General features: G+C 41.6%; 1 long non-coding RNA gene across 1 annotated transcript; it reads left to right on the forward strand.

Moving 5' to 3' along the window:
• Window positions 1-5344: 5344 nt before the first annotated feature.
• LOC107311712 lies at window positions 5345-8910 on the forward strand. The gene is made up of 4 exons (XR_001554202.2): window positions 5345-5766; window positions 6665-6731; window positions 7311-7526; window positions 8794-8910. It is a non-coding gene; the product is annotated as an uncharacterized LOC107311712 (long non-coding RNA).
• The last annotated feature ends 4851 nt before the right edge of the window (window positions 8911-13761 follow it).

Consider the following 13761-nt stretch of genomic DNA (forward strand, 5'->3'; position numbering starts at 1 on the left):
CTGCTCTGCCCCCTCGCATGGTGGAGGCAGAAGTGCAAAAACATGCAGTGGCAAAAAGTGCGGTGGCACTAACCCAGCTTATGGCTTTACCAGGGTGGTGGGAGGATGGAAAGCCATGGAAGTAAAAGAGCTGGCACTGCCTGTGTCCTTGTCCCCTGCTCAGCTGCATGGAGCTGCATTTGAAGGCTGCGTGGTGATTGCACTGAGCTGTAAGCAAATACACTGAGAAATAATCAGCCATCCAGGTTGTTTGGCTGATTTTCTCGTTTTTGCCTTTCTTTGGTGCTAAGTACCATCCCTAAATAGATTAATGAAGCAGAACCCAGGAAACTCTGCTATTAATTTAGTTGAAAAATATGCCAGCTTCATAAGCCAGTAATATATTAATTAAATAAGTTATTTGGATAGCAAGCCATGTGGATAAATAGATTTATTACTGAGCTGGAATTTAGAAGATATGTGAGTCATTATGTTCTGTTCATAGATATTTCTCCTAAATTGTCATGCTTGTGGGGCACATATATATGCTATCATATTTTGCCAGGCCAAGTCAACACTGGTACCAGCTTGAGGGACATGGCAACAAAATAAGGCCAGTGTCAGACTGAAAGGTGGCTGAGGGAGGGTAAAGACACCTCTTCCAACACTAGCCCAGCCTTTACTCAGCCTTAAGTTATTTCAGAGAAAACCATTCAGCTAAGCAATGTGAGAGTAGTCATGGAGCTTCCTCATCAAAGCAGTGGCTTGTACTGGGTCACATACTGTACAGCTTATTGAAATAGGTGTCTGAGCTAAACTGAGAAAGTACTTATCTTTAATATACCAGGGCTGCTCAGAAAGCAATGCCTCCTATTTTATTATGTTGGCCCACAGTGTAGAGGTGGGTGTTGGTGATATGGTAGTAGGGACTGAAATTTCCCATGAATATTCCATTAAAGATGTGTAATTGTATTGCTTTGTGCAGGAAAAATATGCCCTATGAAATAATGTTATTGTGTTTTTTGTATCTGCTGTAGTTTCATCAGAAATAAATAGGAGGCATTAACTTCAGAGCAACTGATGTATCTGGCTCAGAGTTAATCTTCATTCTTGAAAATGCTATTGAGAGGTTATTTTCAGCTGCTGGCTGAGCAAAGGTAGTGGTGGCTCAAGGGAGTCACTTGCAGAGCATGGTTTGCAATTGGTAGTGCTGTCAAATGACATTTCCTCCTTTAAATTTGTTCCTTCAACATGCACTATCATATAGACAGCCAAAAATACTATAAAATCTCAGCCAGTTTTTCTACTCTTTGCTGTTCTTCAGTTCACAAATAAAGAGCAGAAGAGCAGGAAGAGAGGGAATAAAGGAAATGAAAGGGGAGATAAAGGACTTTCAAAATGATTCTCTGACCTGCAAGTGAGGGATGAGAAAAGAGTTTTTTTCTCTCATTTATGTAAATTAGCCTGCTGCCTAGATAGAGATAACTCTGCAATGCAACTCCATTCTTGCTGAGCTTTTCTTTCCTTTAATCCTGCTGACTAGAAACAGTTTATTTTTGTACCGTAAGCATCATCTACTTCCACTGAAAAGCTTTAATTTAATTTTTCTAGGCATGACTGTGAGGTGTTCCTGTGACTTTCATTATGAATTGAAAAAAAAAACTAAGTACAGACTTTTTCTTTCCCAAATTAAACATGGTGACTAAAGATTTAAGTCCTATGAAATAAGGCAGCACACTTTTGGTTCCCCCGCATCATCTTGAGAGATTCACAAATGTGACTATAGTTTTCTGGCTCCATAGAGAGATTATGATGCATAAATCAGGCGCTGAAGTTCATCTGCATTTCATCTGTTGGGAAGGAGGAATGAGAGAGGAGTGAAACGAATCTCCATGTGGAGATCCATCTGATAACAAAATCAAAGATGAGATGAATTCATAGCAGCAGCAGTTGTGATATGTGGAGTGCAATGCAGAGTACAAAATACACAAGGCGAGCTCATGAACTAGTGATAATTGGCTTAATTTTACCCAAGGTACTGGAATTATGCTCAGTTTTCTCCACCTGAAAAGCAGAAAAGCAAAAAGCTTTCATCAAGAAAAGTGTGAAAACATATTTCACAGAGAAATAAATTTTTCTCAGTTGGGAGAGAATTACTGACACAGACTGACACATCACAGACACCTAAATAAATCTCTTCAGTATCACTATATGAAGAGATGGAGGAATCATTAAATGGTGATGGAGGGGCCAGAGACTCAACACTGCAGTGCTGAAAGTAATATTTCATCATGGGACCCACTGCCACAGTTATCCATGCAAACATAAACCCAAACTGGCTGCTTTTCCACTGCTGCTGTTGGTTTGGGAAGGCTTTGACTGTAACTCACTGATGGCTGGTTTCCCCCCCGCCGCTCTGCTGCTTGCGCATCAGTCTCCCAGCCTCTGCTCCCTCTGGCCATATATTTATCAATTTTTAATCTCAAGTGTTTGCTGGAAGTTTCTCAAGCGTCTTTCAAGTTTAGAAGTGTGCCTTTTGTTCTTGTTTTTGTTTTTCCTGCATTCCTCACACAAAGTCCCTCCAGCACCGATGCACATTTTAGAGGGTGTAAATTATGCAGTTAATGGCCCAATATCGGTTATGGACATCATAGACTTGTCAGCAGCAACACACATGCCTATTTCTGTAACATTTATTATAAAATATGGATGCTGCTCATGCCATCACAAGGATCTTATATTTTATGCTTGCTGCTGGGCTGTTTTCATGTGTGGCAGGAGTTCTGGCCTGTTCCTGCACCATGGCAAGGATAGGCCTTGCAGGGCGGCTCAACCTGGCCCCAAATGATGTCCTTTCTTCAGTTTATTTTTAAACTTCCACATGTAATGGAAGAGAGCTGATATCTTGACTGGAGACATCATGGTAGTTGTAGACATGGCAGCACACTGGTACCTTAATGAGGACTTGGGTTTCAGTCCCATATCGCTTCTAGAGTGTGATTGTTTTGTTAGAGACCTAATAGTAACTTAGAGACAGGAATGTAATATTTCCCTTTCCTAGATCTCTTTTGGTGGACATTTTAGACCAGTGGTGCCCAAGTATTTTTGTCTGCTCACCTTTATCAGTAATATTTTTTGAGCAAGTACACCCAATATGTTTGTATGTGTTTGCCTTTAGTTATGTACCAGTGTATTAACATAATATGAACATTATAAAACATCAAAAATAAATTAAAAAGTGGATGAGATGAAGGTGAAAAGACATCCTCTCCCTTCTCCACTAGAGACCATGGGTGTCTACTTCACACGTGGTTACCTTCTCCTCCCCACCAGAGCAGTTCAGCACTGTACTGTCTCAACTTTGCATGTTGTCACACTTCTGTTGTTAATCCTGACAACAATACAGCAAATGCCTTTAGAAATCCCCTGCCCTGGGCACCTCTGCTAACAGCTCTAATGCTGCTTGTATCACAATCACTTAAGCAGCAGGAGCTGAGATTTTAATTACATTCACAGTATGTTCAGCCTGTACAACACACAGATGTGCAGCTGGGTGTTTCTGTTTTTTTTTGTTTTTTGGTTTTTTTTTGTACTTGATATACCCATCAGTCCAAACTATTCTAAAAGCACTTAATTCAGAAGAATGAGAAAAACATGAAGGCATGCTCTTCTGATTTTTTGTTTGACTAATGTTATGACAATAATCTTTGTGCCCCAAAATATCAAGCTCCTTCATTACTCACTTCATCCTGACAAAGGAGATCTGCCCACCCTACTTCTGAAAATACTTCTCATTTCCTACTGTAATCCTGAAGCCCCCATCTGACATAGTTCAGCTACAGCCTGCAGAGATCTACCCTCCAAATCAACTGGAAGGCCTAGACTAACACAGCCAGATACCCTCTCCATCTCTGCAGCCCTCAGAGGGAATAATTTTTGTGTCTTCCCAGTACTCCTCAATGGAGTTGGGCTGGGAACTAGTCCTTACCCTGAGAAGAGGGGAGTCCCCTGGCTCTCAGCAGCACTGGCTTTCTTCTTTAACTCGCAGTGCTCTACATGATGTTATGACGTGAAATACCAGTTACCAAAAATCATAAAACCATGACATTCAGCAATCCAAATCTTCCATGCTCTCAGATGGAGATATTATTACTCAGGAGCATGAACTAAGAAGAAGTCTGGTACCGTGCACTTTTCATAGCTGTCCAGGCCCACTAAAATCTAATATCCAACCTGGGATGCTGACTGAAGTCTGCAGCACCTGAGGGGCTATGGAGGCAGCTACCTTCAATTGCAGTTCATCTTTTCACTCTTTTCTTAAGAGTAATCTCTGCGTGGATAGACAAGATAATGATTGGTGCAGAAAATCAATAGCTTAGAGAACTGAAGACAGTGCTGGAATTTGGAAAAAATTACAGGAACGAAAAAGCAGGCAAGAAAGAGCAGGTATTTTTGTTGTCTCTCTTTCTGGTCTTCAACGTGTCATTCAGGCCAGGTTAGGACTTCTTTCAACTGGGAATTTGGAAAGCTGCATCCTTGGGAAGCCAGGTTACACCCAGGCAGTGACTAGAAGGGAAAGACTCACAGTGTTGTCTGTGGGGGACAGAATCCTTCATGTGCTGGAGCAAGGACTCCCTCCCTCCTTAATTACTCCAGTTTAGTCTTAGAACCATTTATATGTTTCCCTAACATCAGACAAACTCCTTAAGTCAGTTTCTGTATCAAGATGAAGCTAATGGCTGTTACGGAGCCCATTAGAAAATGACAAGGCCAGGCAGGACCACTGCTATTGATTTTGAAGTTTAGACAACATGTACTGAAATAATTTTCTGGGAAATATATATATATATATATATATACATTTTTCTCAGAAATATTTATGAAGAGAATTAAATTTGTAAAACTAAAAACGCTGGTCTCTGACAAAGCTGTATTCTTCCAGTATCTTAGAAAATTATTTTCAGATGCTTTTACAGTGAAACGATATGATTAGTTCCCTGAGTTTTAGTTTCTCGGTCACAATGATAAGGTGAGATCTCTGCCACTAGTAAATGGGGGACAGACTTGCCTCATTCTCTCCCTCTGTTGGATTTTGAGGTAACAGTAAGAGTATAAAACTTTCACTGCTTTTATGGTTGGCTGTGCTTTAATAGCTGTGTCATTGAAGAGGGCATTTCTTTTTGGCGTCTAGCTGAAAATATCAAACTCAAAATTCTCTCAGAATGCCCTATTTGTCCTCTGCTGATAGCATTTTTATGGCACGTGTTAATAATTCATGGGGAAAAAATAATCATGGTTAAATTTCTACTACTAGCTGCCTAAAAGCAGTTTATTGACCCTTCAAAGGCTTCAAGGCTTTTCTTTTTCTTTTTTTAATTGGCTTATCCATACTTCTTTTGAATGCTGAGCTTTACAGGTTCCTGATGCAAAAACCTGTTTCTTGTTCGTGTAACAGTGGGTAAACTTGAAGTGCCCCAAGTCAAGATAAATTTCAGGAAAGAGAAAACAGAAGCAGCAAACTGAATGGTGTCTCTTAGGTGCATGGAATTTGCTTGAACCAGCAAGCTGAGTACTTCACACGGGGGATGCTCTTCTTTCAAGAATGTTTTGGAATCTTTTCCATCATGCAGAAGCATGTCATCAGAAAAGATGAGCACTGACTGGGAACAGTTTGAAGAAATGCCTTACCAATGGCACTTTACATCCAGAAATATACAAAGACTTCACATACGTCAGTTCTTGCAATAGAGCTGTGAAGCACCAAGATTTTCCTAGCTGCACATGAAGGTGGGTACACCGAGCTTCGTTTCCTTACATGAAGCCATTCCTGTGAGTACCCTGCATTAAATTTCACTTTTTGGTCACCCATTGAGATGTCAAAAAGACAAATGGAAAAGTCAAGCATCTCCTCGGTTTTGACAGCTGCCTCATGCTGCTAAGCACACTGATGCATTTTGAACCAAGTTCTGTGGGTCTGCTCCTGAAGTTACAGCTCTGGGTTATTTAAAGTAATGGAACATTACTCCCATGGTACATGGGAGAAGCAAGCACACAAAACCTGATTTTATAATTTTTTTTGGAGGGAGAGATGGGGAAAAGGGGGAGAGAAAGAAGGCATGAAGGAGGACCAGGTAGTCGTAATCTGAAAGGATTTTTTCCTTGAACTTTTTGCATCCTACATGTGATCTAAGGTCACTTTTTGTTTTCCTTCTCTGTCCCAGACTATGCCTTACAAATTAAATAGCTTATGGACTGCCTGTGTAGAAAAAAGGCCCATTAAAAAGCTCCTTTTTTTTTTATTCCACATAGAAAACTTCTGGTTCCACTTCCATATTATTATTCATCTGCATGACTGAACAGTAAGGAAGAACTTACTGTAAAAGAACCAACATTCAGATCTGTCTGGGTCTGGAGGAGAAAAATGTCCTGATGAGCCATTAACATCCATGGTACCATCAGAATTTACAACATCTGATGATCAGTATTCTGCAGTCTGCTCTCAGCATTGTTTTCTTTCTTATCCTTCCTTCCATTTCCCATGTTATTGAAGCCTGACTTGGACAGGGTCCAGCTCTTCCCTGGGAAGCTGGCTTTGCTGTGTTGGAGACATCAATAGAGGCTTCAGGCTGGTATCAATTCAAGTTTTGCTTGTTCTGAATCTTCTTCCATCTCTGTCTTTATAAAGCATAGCGAGGGATGCTGGCCAACAGGAGCCCCACTAACCATGCTGACTGCAAGTTTCTCATAACTGGGTAAGTAAATAAGAGCCCTGTGTGTATAACCCTAGTCTATAGGTGCAAGTCAGTTGTTTTCAGTCCATTCAGCATCACACACACACACTGCCCCAGGGAATTCAGTTTCATTTGTAAGGCTGGGGATTAGCCCGCTGTAAATACACCAGACCCAGCAGTCAAGCTAACTGTTCACAGGCAATGCTGTACTATCACAGCATTAATTCACTAGGCTCATCACTGTTTTAATCACAAGATCCAGGTGGCTTTTTTGAGCCATGGGATTATTAAAGCACAGTGGGATTTCTTATACCCATTGCCTTAATTTTCTTCAATAAGCAAATATTCTGCGGCAACAATGACTTTATTTCTTACAGCAGCTAAATGTTGCGAACTGCTGTTCGTCCTCATTAGAGCATGTTGGATTACATCAAGGTCAAAACTGCAACGGATTTCATAGATCTGCAGTGCAGAGTCCAGCAAAGCAGAGGAGTAAATAGTGATATTAAGAAATTAAAAACAAAATCATGTTTTCTCGTGGCCTGGGAAAACATTTCCCAGTTCAAGCAGTAGCATTCTCCCTTTGTACCCAATCTGCAGGCTGAAGGCACCCAGTCTGGCACAGGAGCATGAGGGATGGAAGCAGGAAGACCAGGTCTGACCAGCTGCTGCCAGGTGATGCCCAGTGCTGTGCCACCACTGCATCTGGTGCTGCATATCTACTATTAAACTGGGGAGGAGAGTGGAGAACCATGAAGATGCCATGTGGTGCCAAGCACACAGTGACTTGTATGGCTACAGAACTGTTGAGGAAAGGTAAAACAAACTGATGTAATGATGTGCATCATCTGAATGTGGTCATGGAACCAGGCAGAGTGCAGTTGAGGGTGCTGAGGGAAAAAGGTATCCCATAGCACAGAATTTTACCTAGTCCTCTTCACATTCAGATGATCAGTTAATCTGCTATGGAGAAGAATCCTCTGTATTTGCAGATATTTGCAATGAGGCGACATGTAGACCTGAACAACTTCATCTAAGTCATGATGCTCTGGAGCTCCTTCTACCTGCAATTGTTCTTTAATCCTATAGCTCAGGATAATAGATAACAGGTAAAAAACAGATAAGAGGCAATATTTTTTTAAGGAGATATTATGGTCTCTATGGTTACAGATACTGATGAGAACTCCGAAAAGTGGCAGGGTTCCTACTTCAGTCAGCAACGCCATTGAAGGAAAACCTTCATATGATCTCTTTCTTAAAAGTCGTACCTCATACTGTGTTATTCTGAAAGAATAAGCTCTTATTTGCATTTTTACGTGTTCGTATTTTATGGCTTTTCACTGAAGTGCAATACTAGGCACTGATATACCAGACTAAATAAATATGAACTAGAATTTTGGCAGGACAATAGTTAATCACTGAGCCTAATGTTTGGATCTGCTAGAAAAGTGGTTTCATAGGGAAAAATCAACTTTATTGCATCTATTAGAGTGACAGATGTGAAGTGGCCAGACCTTTCCCTTTGGCTTTGACAAAAACTATCGCAATTTCCCTTCCATGCTTATAAGGTACTCCATTAGCTCCAAGGTCCACCAGGTTCACGATGGACTCAAGTGTCTCTCTGTCAAACACTGTATTATATACCCTATAGATTTAATCTGCCCCTACTATCCCTCTTTTTAGAATATCAGATGTACCTCTAGCCTCCAGAGCTTTATAGAACTGAAAAAATTCTATTGACTTAGCACAGAGGAAACTACTGCAAGTCAATTGCATGACCATGGATGAGCTAGAAAGCTGCACTAGGAAGAGATGATGGAATACATGGGTACACAAGAAGGAACAAGCCCCATGAAGATATACAGGCAGTCTCAGTGGTGGTCCTTGTGCCTAAAGGGAAGGAGATGCCAGACTGTAGCAAGAACAACAAATCTTCTGGCAAACACAAGTGGGAAAGTGCAGACAGCTTAGGAGACTGGGAGCCAGGAAGGTTGCTCAGGCATCCAAGCCCTTTTATTTCTGAGTAGACTTTTTAAGTGATGCTTTCTTTTGTTTCTTCCCATTTTCCCATGCCACCTGGAAGGCTGTGAGAACTGTTCTGCATCCTCTTCATTGAAGGTTTTGGCAGCTCAGGAACCAAGGCAGAGAAAGGCAGATGGGAAGAGGAGGAACTAATGGTGCATAATAATCATAGTGTGTGTATATATATATATATATATATATATATATATAAACTATGATTATATATTATATATATATATATATATATATAATAAAAAAATAGAAGAAAACAACAAAAAAGTTGCTTTTAAAATGTTTTCTCTGATCTGATCTTCTTCAAAAATAAAGGAAAATAGTTCATGCTTCTGTTTCTGTTTCTGCCCTGGTTTTGCAATGCCTCCATGAGTTTCTGTAGTACCCACACTATTGCCACATAAACCTATTTCAAGAGCAAGGCAAGTGGACACTGTGATTCTGCTTTGGCAACTTCCTGCACTCTCTGCCTGTATCAGATCAACAAATCAATTTCTTTTAATGTGGGCTTTTCTATTTAGTTGCTGTAGACAGAGCTAAACTGACGTTGGTGTATTTAGCATGTGAATGTGATCCAGCATAATTGTCTTGAGGAGGACTGATTAAAGAAAAAAATCTTAATTGTTCCTAATAAAGTTAGAGCTGCTGCTGCTTTAGAAAATCCTTCATTGGAAAGAAACCCCTTGTCTGAACCCCTGTTTCAGAGCTGGGCACAATCTGCCATTCAGGATATCTGATGGCTGCCTTACATCACTTCACTGCATCAAAAGTGTTAAAATGAAACACTTCAGTCACCATTTTACACAGCTTTTTTTGTTGTTATGAACATATTTTAGATTCCTACTGATGCTAAAAACCTGCTAACAAGGAAGGGGTCAAACATTTGCTTTAAGAATAAAAAAGAAAACCTTTCTTCCATTTCACTCCGCCCACAACTAGGAACTTAGACTCCGGAGCACTTTAGAGATAAGTGTTACTAAAAAAAAAAAAAAAAAGTAAGAATAATAGTAAAAAGTAAAGAAGCTTATACCTAGACGTGATAATAGTTTCTAGGCAGAGTTAATCTTTCCTTGAATAAAGTAGCTTAGATAGAAAAAAGAAAAAAAAAAAGAAAAGCTTTTGGATACATAAACCCAATCTTGGAATATTGGAGGTTTGGGGTTTCTTTTGTTGGCACCTGGTTCCTTGTCTTAAGAGAATTTAGGAGATGCTTCCCAGCATCCTCTTCTCCTTCCGATGCCTCAGCTCAAGCACTCAGAAACTCATTTAAGAACTGCGTTAGCACATTAAAACAGATTAGCCATATAAATGGTGTAGTTAGAAGGACACCGTTAAGCTTAGTTGTATCTTCTTAAATTTCATGGTCCTTATTAACTTCTGAAGGAGCTCTGCAAAAGCATCCAAGGGCACACTTCAGTGTTTGAAGTGTAAATTTACCCCTCCCCATCCCAGCGGAAATCCCTAGTGTGCCAATTTGCAAAGCCTAGAAGTAGTTTTTCGCATCTTTTTGGTAGTACATCCTGCAAATTGTATCTGCAGTGGCAGCATTATTACCTCTCAAGCGGCAGTTAAAACGTAAGTCACTCACAGACCTGCTCACAGAATCCATCCAGGACACAACCCCAGTGGAGATGAGGCTCATTCCCCTGAGGCTATTGGAAAGACTTGAGAAATCGGTTATGCATTCCAGTGGACTCTGCAAAGAGTGGGATGAAAATCATCTAGAATTATCCTCACTGCCAAAGGGACTAATAAGGACTGTTGCTTTTGTAATTGCCACTTCATTAGACATGTAATATTTCCATGCCTGAAGAACTTGAGGAGCAAAGCTGCAAATACACTTGCAAGCACACACTCTTTGCTCTCTTCTGCTAAAACTGCATGTTCTGGCAACATTCCCGAGAAGCTGGAGGATTAATAAACCTTTCTCTGGTTTACTGAAAGAAATTTAATACCTCCACCATCACATCCTTGCTCCTCAGCAATGTATGCTTTAAGCTATGTGAAAGAGAAGCTTAAGCACTTGAGTGCTATAATAACTGTATTGAAAACATTTGAAACATAAACAGACAAAGAAAACAGAAACAAACAAAAACAAACCATCTTATGTGCTGAACCAAAAAAGAGAGGAGCAGCAAATGGAGATCAAGAAGTGTTCCTTGCCTATTTCTGATCTTGTTACAAGGATATCACAGAATTATAGAATCATAGAATTACTCAGGTTGGAAAAGACCTTAAAGATCAAGTCCAACCGCAGCCTAACCATAGTACCCTAACTCTAACAACCCTCTGCTAAATCATATCTCCAAGTACCACATCCAAATGGCTCTTAAACACATTCAGGGACAGTGACTCAACCACCACGATTGATTATGTATTTATGTATTATTATGTATTATTGTCTCACAGTGGGAAAACAAACAACAAACACCTAGGTTGGCCAGTGAAGGTCCTGCATTTGTCCCAGTGGTACAAGAGCCAGCCCTCAGCAATGAACTGAGTCTATGAGGCCATATACAACCAGAAGTTTTGCTTCCCTCTCCTTACAGCTGCTCCCACCTCACCCAACGCTCACAGCTGTGGGCCAGCTCTATCACACTGGCTGCTCCTAACCTATGTTTCTCCTCATCCATCACCTTGCATCTGGTTGTTCTTCTGAAAGCCCAAACCAGGAGAGAGCTGCTTTCACAGGGTTAGCAGAACATCTCACTCCACATAGCATAAGCATTATATCACGTTAGATTAATTAGATGGGATATAAGAAGTTTTTTACACTAAAGGTGGTGAGGCACAAGAACAGTTTGCTCAGAGGGGTGATGAATGCCCCTGGGCACATTCAGTGTCAGGCTGAGGGGGCTCTGAGCACCCTGATCTAGCTGCAGGTGTCCCTGTTCATTGAACTAGATGGCCCTTACGGGTACCTTCCAACTCAAATGATTCTATGGTTCTATGATTCTATGATTATTTTGCAGCACAAACTGTTCAAACTGTCAGCATTGCATGAATTTAGCAGCCAGCCCTACATGCCTATTCACATTCACTTGCAACAGCAGGACTTGCAATACATGCGGGCAAAGGGCACATCAGAGATTGAAGGAAGTACTACTCACCTTACAGAGAGCAGCAGCACTCTGATGTCCTCAGATAAATGCATAAATTCTTTCTGAAAAATACTGGGTACATCAAAGAGGGTTAGTCTTATTTCTGAAGACAAAAAAGAAAAAGATATTGTATTTTAAAAAAAGACATTAAGATGTTAAAATCCACATATTTTTTTATAATACTGGATGTGTCACTGAGCTTTCCTTACTCGTTAGCTTTTTACAGACTAATAACTGTATTTATTTTTCTTCCCTGAATGGAACCCTGAATAGCTTACTATGAACAGCCAGAAAAGAACACCAGCTCAGCATTCCCCTGAATGACTTTCAGGAAAGGAGGCTGTCCCTGCCCCACATCAGGAGTCAGGCACCAAACTTCAATCAGAAACCAATTGGAGCCTCAGGCTTCTCATGGCTGCTGTGGCTGGTGTCTGCACACAGCGGCTCCATGGGGCTGGAGCAGAGGGAGAGAGAAGCAAGCTGGGCTGCCTGATTTTGTCTCCCTGCAACCTAGTGGCAAGGAAGTATTTTGGGAGCACACAGCTGCTGTTACACATGGCACTGGTTCATGTTTGAAAGCAGACAGAGGTGCCTGCCTAGCCCGGGGGATTTCTGTCTGGCAGTGGGAAGATGTGATTTCTCTAACCCTGACTGACATATCCATGGCAATTCATCCATCCGTAGCAGCCATCCATTTTGATAAAGATCCTTTGCACCCAAAGATGGTTGGGACCCTAAATCTGCATGGCAGTGCTCATTTACGCTCTGGCTCTTACTGCAGAGAGCTGCCACGTGACACTTCTGGCACCATTAGTTCTCTAATGAGGAGCAGCGATTGCTGAAGGTGCTATGAGAGTCAACATCTGGCCTTTTATTCACGCTCCGCTTGCTTTGAATTTTCCCTTTTACTATCCCACCATGCAAAGCTGCTTCAGCCACAGTGCCCTGTTCTCACAGCCTGACTGGAAAAGATCCCTTACCCAAATGCTCCCAGGTCCTGCTGTTACCTGGGACCTGCCCAAGGATAGACCTGCAGCCTCTAGGGGTTCAGCTGGTGCAGTAAAAGCCCCCGTGGGCTCCACTTGCTGGGTGGCTTACAGGCCTCCTTTGAGATAGGCTCGGCTTACACTCACATCTGCATTGCCTTCACCATCAGGGGGCTGGTGTGTGGGAAAGCAGAAGCTGGGAGCAGCCAGGTTTGCCTCACCAAGTCAACTGGTGGAGGCCAAGGTGACAGACTGAGGCACTGAAACGTGGAGCTGATGTTCTCCAGACAGCTGGGCCTGCTGCTATCGGGGAGAGAAGGAACAGGCCTTGGATGCATGCAAATTTAATTCTGAAGCCTTGTAATGGATTTAAATGGGTTTAGCTATCCCAAAGCAGCTTTCATAGATGCCTTTCAGCAGCAGTTTGCAGACCTCCGTGGAGAATTTGACTTCACACTTTGTTGGTTTGTTTGCGCAGGGATTTTGGCATTTTAGAGGTTAAAGGAGCTTTAAAACACTGCTGGCTGCAAAGCAAAGGAGCCCATTGACCAGAAATGGACAGAGGCAATAACTGATCTGTCTGATAAGAAAGCTTAATTCAAAATGTAATCAGTCTTGCTTCGGGCTTATCACACAAAATACTCTCCCCAATCATCTTCCAAATGCCAAGGGAGGCCTGTGCTCCAGGATAAGGACTACAGAGGAAGTAAGTACCTTTTAGGTGGAGGAGGCAGAGAACAATTGGGTCACAGTCTGCTCCGAAATCTTAAACCAGTTGAGTCCATTACAACTTCCAGCAGTGACAGCAGGGAAGGTCTTTTCTGAACTGCACCCACTGCCTAAATGTGCCCATGCTGCTCAGCCCCTGCAAAGGCGTATTCACACCACTGCTCCATTTCTTCTCAGGACAGCAACTCCCAAGTCTGCCTG

Source organism: Coturnix japonica, chromosome 3 (genome assembly GCF_001577835.2).
Source record: "Coturnix japonica isolate 7356 chromosome 3, Coturnix japonica 2.1, whole genome shotgun sequence".
Classification (NCBI taxonomy): domain Eukaryota; kingdom Metazoa; phylum Chordata; class Aves; order Galliformes; family Phasianidae; genus Coturnix; species Coturnix japonica.